Source organism: Solea solea, chromosome 20 (assembly GCF_958295425.1).
Source record: "Solea solea chromosome 20, fSolSol10.1, whole genome shotgun sequence".
NCBI classification, from domain to species: domain Eukaryota; kingdom Metazoa; phylum Chordata; class Actinopteri; order Pleuronectiformes; family Soleidae; genus Solea; species Solea solea.
This window is the reverse complement of record NC_081153.1, coordinates 18,099,172-18,110,102: the sequence shown is the minus strand read 5'-3', so window position 1 is coordinate 18,110,102 and position 10,931 is coordinate 18,099,172.

Genomic DNA, 10,931 nt, shown 5'->3' with positions numbered 1-10,931 from the left:
CGATTTGCAGCAGAAGAAAAAAAAGTCTTACTGCCGTCTTATTTGCTGCCTTGCGTTCCACCACCACCAACACACCATTTTCTCCTGCTCCTCATCCAAACCCAGTTACTGTGAATTTTCCAGCTGTGAGTGAACGAGCGAGCGACAAGGCTCGGCCAAATCGGACTGATGGCTGGGCTCTGTTTGCCTTTTGCTGTTATTTATTCTCATGTTTATTCCTTCTGTCATCATCCCCTCTACTCCATCCTTTCCTTTTCTTTTCTCCCCCCAGGTGAGGAAACAATGTCTTGTTAGATCAGGTGTGATGTGCACCTACTGCAGCCTACAGCCCTGTGTGCATGTGTGTGTGTGTGTGTGTGCGCCTTTAGGTCGTGAAGATACATTTTGGTTTAGAACCATCGATGTGAGGACATGTTGACATTGTGAACACATTCTTCACAACTTTAAAGGGCTTTTTAATAGTCAAGACTTGGTTTTAGGGTTAGGTTTAAAAAATAGGGTTAGGTATTTACTTGCGATGGTTAGGGCTATGCTGCAGAATGTCCTCACACCTTAAAAAGAGACAAGTGTGTGAACTTTAGGACCATTTTAACATAAACAGTCAGCACTAGTAGTCCTCATGGAGACAACAACCTGATCCTAATGAGGCAGAACCTCATCTCTGAGGAGCTGGTCAAGTTAAAGGCTCAGATTTGAATTGTGGGTAGGTTAAGGTTAGGGTTAGGCATTAACTGGTTAGGGTTAAGGATTTGTTCAGGCTATCAAAATCGAAAGTCGAAAAGTCTGTGCTTGTGTGTGTGTGTGTATGTAATTCACTATTGTGGAATCTTACCTTAAACAAGTTTCAAAGGTTTAGATTTTTATTATTTTAGCCTCATCTGAAGTCTAAAACTGTAGTGCACTACTTTGAAATATAAATAAATGTCCACTATATTCTAACCATTGCGACCACACAATGCTGATTAAGCCTATTCACTTTACACAACTCTCTCTGTGTTTATTGGTATAGCAGATCAGTTCAGATCCTGTAAAATTTGGCGACATTCCCGTGCTGTGCACAGGATGGGATTTATTTTATATTAAGACAGACCGCGGCAACAGCAACACTGCACTAACAAAGCGAGACAGCTGCAAACAAGTAGGTCTAACTGAAAACACAGAAGCGCCCACACAACGTTTCAGAAAGTGACTTCTCCTGCTCAAAAAAAAAACAACCCAGTCATTCAGCAGCAGTTTGATGCTATAAATGCTTCTTCACCCTGCCCCACACTGCACTCCTGGTGAAAACACACAAGGACCAATGCATACAAATAATATTACATCTGTATCTGTAAGAGCCATTTTTGTTATTGTTGTGTGTTTGGAACCTCCCAGTGATCTCCATAAAGACATGATGGTGAGGAAGTTGTTTTTGGTTGGATTGAATTGTATGTTTAAGTTTATGAAATTATTCGAATTTTTGGAACTTTGGAGAATCAATGTGTTGGAACTCTCCAGCAGCAACCGGTGTGAAAACAGCTGATCAAACGCATGATCAAACAACATCTTTTCAGTTCACAAAGTCCAAAGAGAGGCGGAACAATCAGCGATAAAAATCACGAATCAGAAATTACGCACTGCTGCTTTTAAAAAAATATGTGTTTGAAAACAATAACACTGTAATGGCAACATTTAGCATATTTTCAAACAGTGTCATTGAACAATGACCTACATTTTTTCTAGAAATGTTAATTCAGTGGTTCAGGTGGTGAAACATGCACGGTGGCTGCTTGTGGTTGTGATGGTGCCCTGAACAGAGTCAGTGGTTGATGGTCAAACAGTAACTGGCAGTGTGGGCTCAACACATGCAGACTGGCCACCATTGGTCAGCAGCAGTGGACAGCGGACACCCCCCATACACTTTCATTATGTTGTGTAAATTCAGTGAACCACACACTGACGCGCACATACACACACAGTCACCCCTCCTTATGGTGAACAGTTGCCATGTCACAGTTGGTTGTCCCTGGGTGAGCTCCATGGTTACCCTGAATTTGTGTGCTAATTAGACTGGAAGAAATGATTGGCTGCTCACAACATTGCAGTAAAGAGGTCCTAGATGCACACACACACACACACACACAGTATGGATACATATACACATATGGGCGTCCACACACACAAAGCCCCGGTGGACAGTAATGCACTGGGGTGTGCCCCATCACACCGTGTCAGGAGACACACCTCGGCTGGGTTTAGGCTCTGTCACATGTGATTTACTCGCCGTCAGACAACCTCACACCCCTCCCTCGTGAATGTACATATCAACTCCCTCCAAAAGTGTGTGTGCGTGTGTGTCACAGTATTTGCTCCAAACTGAGAATCTAAGCCGACAACACGTGCTATTTTCCCCAAGTTGTTCTGATGAATGTGTGCCAGTGAAGTACATATGTAAATGCTGTGTGTTTATGTTCATATCTGCTGTGTTCGTGCATCAAGCTGCTTAGCAGTGAAACCCCCACACAGCTTCTCCATAATAGTCCTGAATGAGCCTTGTAATAATAACATCTCACCCTGTGTTATTCCTGCTGCAATCATATGTGCTAACTCAGGCCCCACGACTTCTGCGAAATAACCCCTTTTGATGTCTCCAGTGTTGGCAGCACAGTGGGTTCTTTACCCACAAATCCACACAGTCATACAGAGGGAGGAAAAAGTGAGACTGAGCATATGAACAGAGAGAGAGAGAGAGAGAGAGATGGTAATGGACAGAGAGAGAGACGGTAATGTCCACATACCCGTATGGTGTGAGATATGTAGCCATTCCCATTTCCTCTGAAGGAACTATTCTTCCCTGCCATTCTAAATGGCTCTTTTAAGTTCTTATCATCACAGCATCCAGAGGGGATAATACAATCTGCTTTGGTGTGAGATTCACAGAGATTTAACAAAGTTGAGTCGTTTTTTTTCACAGCCAACGACAGTGCCACTGAGCGGTGCTTTTCAGCTGGTGAGCTGAGAAGCTAAAAATAAAATGGGTCACGAGATGTTCTGCCACAGACGCACTTAGGACAACGGTATTCAGTAGACCATCATTTCACAGACAAGGTCAAGTCGGATTATTCAGTACTGAACCTCTGTGTACGTTACCATTAGTTTCACAGAACAGTGACTGCCTTTGTTCGGCTTTACACTCTAAAAATGTAACACAAGGTCAGTTGATCAGAAGTGCTGTCTGTGAGAGTGTCAATATGCATATATGTGTGTGTGTGTGAAACACACACATGTAACAAGAGGAATTCCACACCACAGCAAGATTTAAATATTGCTGAGACACCACTACTTGATTCAGTCAGACAAGAAAGAAACACTCCTCCAGCACAAAGTCTTATCTTTTGCTCCTTTCCTCCCTTTCTTTCTGTTTGGCACACGTTCCATTTCCTCCAATTTAGTCATTGTCTTGTCTCCTTTTACTGCAGAAAATGAGCAACACGCAAATTATTTGTGTCCAGTCTTTCGGGGGGAAAAAATAATAATATTTCCCACTCAAAATTCCGCACAATTATTAGTTGATTATTTATGCATGCATTAAAGACCGTTCAAAGCAATTACAAATGTTTATGTACATTTCAAGCATTGCAAATTCCAAACCATCTGTTTGTGCATTTTAACAAGTTGTTTGACTCACTATAATTAAAATGTTCTGTTGCCCATCTTCAGACAAGAGCTGGAATTATTGGTACAAGATGTTACCATGAACACAACATGTTTGCTGGCTCCTGTTTGATATGGGAGTCTCTCATTAAGCAGTGATTCATTTTATTTCGCTGTGGTGTGAAAAATAGAGAGAATTCAAACTGCTCGACAACTAATCAGTCTGGACGAGATATGATCATTTGAACATGCGATTTAGAGAGAAAAATATTAAATTATGAATCAATCAAAACATAATAAAAGAAGATGATCGTTAAGGCCACTGTGGCAGTTGTTCAACATAAAGAAAATGTAACACTTTAACAGAAAGTGAATGAGCATGTGTGGGAGAATGTGAAAGAGAAGACGACGAACAATAATAAAACGTTTAAAATGGAACAAAAACTGTTTTCAATTTTGCTCCCCCTCAAACCTTCTGAGGTATCTATCATGCCTCCCGAAGAAAAAAAGGAAATCATCCAATTTAGCAAAAGAGAGACGAGTGAGAGAAAAATTTGAAGCCCCAATTACAAGTAATTACCGCTTTTCGCTCTCAACATGGTGAAATGATTTGATGCCTTTCAGAGGGTAGTCTGGTTTAGCTCAGAGCAGACATCTCCCTCTGCCTTGTGTTAGTCTTTGGCGGTGGTTAATATGATCATATGGTGGAGATAAAAGACAGGGCAGTTAAAAATGATGGCAGTGGAGCTGAATCTGCTGGCTATAAATCACACAAGGTGGTACCGAGATGAAGTGAAGGTACGTGCCACGACAGCCTTTGTGCCGCGACCGAGACTAGAAATGATAAAATAAATATATCTCCGAGGGGCTCGCGAGGTGGGGCGTTGTGTGCGACGTGCCTGCGTGTGAATGTGTTAGCTGTGTAGTGTCTGCGAAAACAACTGAAAACACATCCATCAGCGAACCGCTTTCTTCCGTTCACACACCAGTTGAGATTAGGCTGCAAGTTTGTGAAATTGCACAGTGAGAAACCGAAGCTAAATAGTTTAATGTGAGATAGTTTTTGTCTCTGCTTCCATTTTACATTTCTGTGGTTGGTAACATATCGCTGCTACTAATGAGTGCAATCCCTCAGCACTGTTTTAGAGAAATGGCCTCTATTAACACTGTCTTTAAAGCAAAGGTATTTTGACACATTTTGACATCAAACATTACCTCATACGCAACTGCTGTTTCCACTGTAGAAAAGCTGCCTCGTGTCGTCAATCGTGATGAGTGGAAAGTTAATATCCAAGGATGATAAACAGAACTGGAGATATTTTTTAACAAACAGAAAATCAATAGCCAACAGTATTTTTTTTTTTTTAAATCATTCATTGGAGTACTTTTTTTTTTAACTCCAGGATGGTGGCTCATTCAAGCTTTTTAAATAGGAACATGCTGCTATTCGGACTATCTTTTGGGTTTTGGATGGCTGCTCGGACAAAACAAATTATTTCAAGATATCATCTTGTGCTGAGAAACAATCCGAGACATGGAATTTCTGATATTCGTCAGGATTTTTTTTTATTTTAAATCAAATCATCAGTTTAAACGGTTCACTGGAATAAAAATCAGTGCTCATTTTTACAAGGCTGCAACAAGGGTTTTCATTATGAAAATCTGATTTTACTCATTTATTTGGTCTAACTGTTAAATTATGAATAATTCCCCAAATTTTAGAATGATTTATTGTGTGTGGCCACAAGTGTAAAACCCAGACATTTTGTATCACACAAATTAAAGTACAATCAGCAAATGGAAAAAATCTGCGGAATGTTCATTAAATTATTATTTTTAAATTAATTATTGCCGCTGACTTTTATATCAACTAGAATTGTTACTATTTTAGCTGTCGGAGATTTACTTTGTAAAATAAAAAGGAGAGTGGTTCATTGTAGAAGTAACAGCATCGCTCTGAGCTAATGATTGCACTCTGGGAGAACCACAAAACAAACACTCAGACAGAAGACAGTTTTTCACCTGTGGAGAGACTAAAAGAGATTTAAAAAAAAAACTTCTATGGAGGTGATGCAACCCCTCCTACACTTATATCACAACAGAAGCCCCGGGAGACGAGCAGAAAACATCTACCTCAGAAAGACTGCCACACATGCACGCACACAGACACACAAACAGGTCATTCATACACAGGTAAAAACACACCTCTCAAACCAAGAGCCCCTGCTCACTCGACATCCACGCAGGCAAATACACTTCCAATCCACCTGGTCTTTTGATGGCTCACACACTCACACATGACAATGTATTGATTTTTATTTTTTTTTCCCTCCCCCTCTCTCCTGGCTCTGCTGGGTACGTAGACGGAGCGATGCAGAGAAATCCATTAAGCCGACACTTCTCGTTTCCATTGACTGACAGGCCTTGACGCGCTCGGGCTTTTGGCCCACCCGCTTGACTGGCAGCTCGACAGTTAAACAAGCTCTCCAGTTGCTATAATAGTTTAAAACACTTTCAATTACCCGAGTCAAACAAATCCTGCAGACAAGCGCTCGGGCGCTTCCCTACAAGCAATCCCACACCCCAGCGGGTCCTTCTCCACCTATCGCTGGTTTATCTGCACATCCTCCAGGCTACAATGAAGAGGACGAGTTTGCAGGACAAAGAAAGCATGGAGGCAGTGAAGGAAATTGAAGGGTACAAACTGCAGGGTTCTGCGAAAGGGGAGATGATTTTTGCTTTATCAAACCTCGACACTGTCTGTTTGTGCAGAAGTGTTACTGCATCATCCTCTCCCTCCTCGGAGCTCCTCTGTGTGTTTGTGACTGCATGATTTATAATAAAACTCATTAAACACTAAGCAAATCAGTTTTGACCAACCTCTAGACTTCTACTGTGAAAAGTACACAATAACCGGGGGTGGGCAATTTCCACAAATCAATGAAATCTCACATTAATAAGCCAGACTCATAAATCACTTGTTAACAAGCTCTTCACAGCAGCTTCATCAGTTGACTCGCAGGTTTAAACACTCCTGCACACCGTGAGGCATTTAATTGCAGTAAAAACATGAAAAAGCTAAATGGGAGATTTGTCTTTTTTGCATAATACTATGTAGATATTTTTTAATTTTATTTCAGCTGTTTTCTTGCACACGGAAACATATCAATCACAGGGAACTCTTATTATTTAAGGTTACAGTTTTAAGCAGCCATAAAATAAAATGTGTAATTTGTAACATGTGTATTATACTGTTTTATTTTTGATGTGAACTACTATTGTAAATCTGAATAAATCTGGGGCTGTCATACATTTAACAAATTGGATGTTTCTTTTAGAAATAAATCATAATTAATGCTATTCTAACATATCGCTTAATGTGAACCACAGATATCTCCTTAATATAGAATAATGACAGAGTCCACAGCATTCTTAATTTATGCTCTTTTGTCGTGTAGAAAATACATAAAATGAGAACTAACTGTAATTAGTGGAGAACGGTGCTGACTTGCAATCAACCTTTAACCAAATCCTTATTATTAAGAGACAAAAAAGGGGAACATGAGCCACAGCTTAAGAATTATTTAGTTGTATATCTTGACCACTAATCCAGCATTCTCATTATGCATGTGTGCGTTGTGTCTCCTCACTGGTTCATTTTCCAGCATCTGACTTGGCCTTCGAGCCTTGGCAGGGCACCTTTTCTAGTGGTTCGTTTGTTTTTGCATAATTATCTGGCATCGCCAGCAGCACCCAGGGCTCTCGCTGCAGTAATAATCTCCCCGTTGCCCCAGAAACACAAGACACACAACAGAAAAACAGTGAAGTCATTCCCTCTTTGTCCTTGATACGCTGAGAGTCAAGAGGGTGTGAGGTGTGCAGAGAGGGGAATGCACGAGAACACGCTGTGAGAGGATGAGACCATTATTCCACATTCTGTTGGTAGGTTGGTACTGCTACGTATTTAAATGAGCGATCGTCTAAGCCTTAGACTCTAAGGCACTGACCTACAGGAGAAGGCTTGACTTGTAAGTATTCATGTTTTTTTTTTTTTTTAGATTACAGTATATGAATGGTTTGCCATCATGTCAGTATGCAAGTTGGCAAGAGACTAAAATAATAATGGACCTCATTGTAAGAAAAACATTAAAACATCAAAGGTGAAGCACTATAAAAAGATCTTTATCCGTCCCAGATAGGCAGTCACACTTCCTCCACAGGTTATTTTACCTTTTCATTATCATTATTGTAATGTGCTGATTGATCAGAGTTCTGTCCTTAGAACCACAATTTGATTTCTACTTAGCACATGCAAAGTCGGGGGGGAAAACCCTTAGTAAGATATTGTCACTTTATTTGTGTTAATCTCGTTTAATTGCGATCCAATAAGTGCATCAGCAGCTAACTTAAGTGTTCAAACACTGTATCTGTGAGAGACGACGCTCACAGAGATGTCACTCGGCTGATCAGGGTTGCCAGGTCTGCCTGATAATATCTGGGGACCTAGAGTGTTGAAATTGAAAGGCAGTCAGTGATTGGAAGGGAGTGTTATATTTTAAAAAAAAAAATGGGCGTTTAATGTATTTATAGTTACAGTTGCAGACCTGGCAACTCTGCTGCTGCCGACTGTGGCCTACACAAACAGGTTTTCCTTGCATGAGGACAGTTAATGGTGGTCAACCAAAAAGTCTTTGCAGATGATTGGATCTGCTTTTAAAACGTTCACCGTCTTCGACAATGAACCCGGAGAGAAAATACACCACTCACTGTTTTTTTTCCCCAACTGAGGCACCTTCATGCAGCCCATCATGGATCATTTGTTACAGATTTTTTTTTTTTTTTGAATATGTATGTAAAATAATTTCAAAAAAGACATAAGGGTAAAGACATCCCACTCTCTTCTCTGTAGTCACTGCTCAATTTATCATCATTATTCAAAAAGCCAAAGTCAGCAAAGGTGAACAGAGACTTGGTGACAAATGCTCTCACTCTCTCTCCTCCTCACTGAAGCTTCCTGTCCAGGTCAATACGAGCAGGCGCCACAGTGCGAACAGGCCGGGACACACCATGTAAAGTGACTCTACAACCCCCCCCGTCTCCCACTCCCCCCCCTCAGACACTATTCGCCCATAACAACAAACATTGATTTTTTTTTTTCTTTCCTGATGAGGATCTGGCCGGCATTTAATCTAACATTGTAGCCCCTCGCTGTAGGACATGGCTGAGCATTTCATGCTAATCGATTGGTCACAGTAACCAGTGTAGGTTCAGCACTTCACTTCACCAAGGATATTTTAAATCTATCCATCTACCTAAAGACAATGTGGTGAGGCATCACACAATAGAAGTCTCTTATTTTCCCCTCATCACACGAGCAAAGATTAAGATCCGATTATTTCATTATTAAATCTTCTAATCCTGTTGATAATTTACATTTAGTCACAGCACTTCAAGGCACTGTACACATTTGACTAAACACACCATCAAGCCTCTTGAGTGGCCTATTGTTTACAGAGATCTGACTTGACCAATGACGCTGCGATCAAAACATGGGTGGGTGTCTTCCCATAATCCCCCTGTTTGTCTACTACAAACCCGTCTTTAGGCAAGGACACTGGTTTTTAAATGCTGCTGTATGCAAATTGTTGTATGCAATTTGCATTTTTAAATATTTCAGTGATTCACCGGTTTTCCCTTCAGCTAATCACAAATTCATGCACCTCTTTCGGTCTTATTTCAACATTTGCACGCATTTATCACTCAATCAGGAATGCAAATAGGTGAATTATTTTGAACCTGGGAAAAAAAATATCTGTGTTTGTGTCTAACTCTAGGGCTGCAACTAACTATTATTTTTTCAATTATGTTTGATGCAAAACAAAAACATGCTAATTGGCAAATTCCAAACCCCAAAATTACAACATGCTCAAATATTTTGTCTCAAACAAAAACATTCAGTTTAACATCATATATGTCTACTATATTTTCAAACTCAAATTAATAAATAATCAAAAACAGTTGGCAAATAATGAATTAGTCAATTACTAATTGATTAATTATTTGATGGGGCTCTAATGAAGCTGATAACGTGCAGGATTTGTGTATGGATGGTGCAGTTTTTCTATTCTACTGCACAAATCTTACAGTCGTGCAATGAAATATCACCTGAGCCGAGAGCATGATGTGGCACAGAAGGTGAATAAAAACAGAAGAAAGATTAATGCATGAATAAATAGGAATATCTATATATGCTGCATGCACAGACAGGGATTATTAATACCAGATGAAATGCTCAGTCCTCAGTTTTTCATATTTGTTCGCCACTTATTCCAGCAGCAACAACAATATAATACAAAACATAAAACAACCCGCAAACATTTTTATCTAGGTCTCCGTTTCATCACACACAGAATCTCCATCAACACATAAATAAATAAGCAACATATAGACTGTATCCCTATTGTACATCAAACGCAGCACAGATTATATGTGACAAGGCTGGCAATTAGCAATTTCTCTCACTCTGAATTCCAACTATAAAAAAAGATGATCAAGGCTGGTTGATATCCACAGACTATGCATAATTTATGTGGCTGGTACAAAATACCGTTCTGTTGCAGTTCTGTACATTCACTCGACTAGTTCATTGAAATAAAGCGTCCCAAAGGGGTATCCATGTAATCAAGCCTAATCCGAGATTGATTTGAGAGCGGTCGAAGACAGAAAGCTGGAGGAATCTAGGAAAGCTCTCACAGTCACAGGAGGACGACTGCGGGAAGCAGTGTGATCGGAAGAGGCAGTTAAGCAGCTCCAGTTTCAAGTAAGAGGATAATAAATCACAGTGGCTCCAGAGCAAAATTTGATGGTTAACAAAAGAGTAAAAAGTGATATGTGTTTAACCGAAGTGCCATGAAATGGTGGATGTTGAAGCTTCAAAATCGTTTAAGTGGAAAAAAAATACTGAAGCGTCCCTCAGTTTGTCTTTCTGTGGACACAAAAAAAGAGAAAAAGATTCTCTGGACATTTGCTGCCTGTGCTGACCAAACTACACTGATCTATTGGGTGTGTGTGTGTGTGTGTGTGTGTGAGCGACCATGGTATACTCGTTTATTCCGATATAGTCCAAAACTGTCCACCATCTTAAAGCACACAGAAGTAAGATTGCATAAGAAAGAGGCAAAGAAAGTACAGGGAGTATGAGAGTGATAGAGATGAGAGACAAACAGTGAAGTGTGTGATAAGCAGTACGTGCAAACTGTTTTTCCTTTACTTTTCTAGTTTTTTTCAGAGGGTGACAG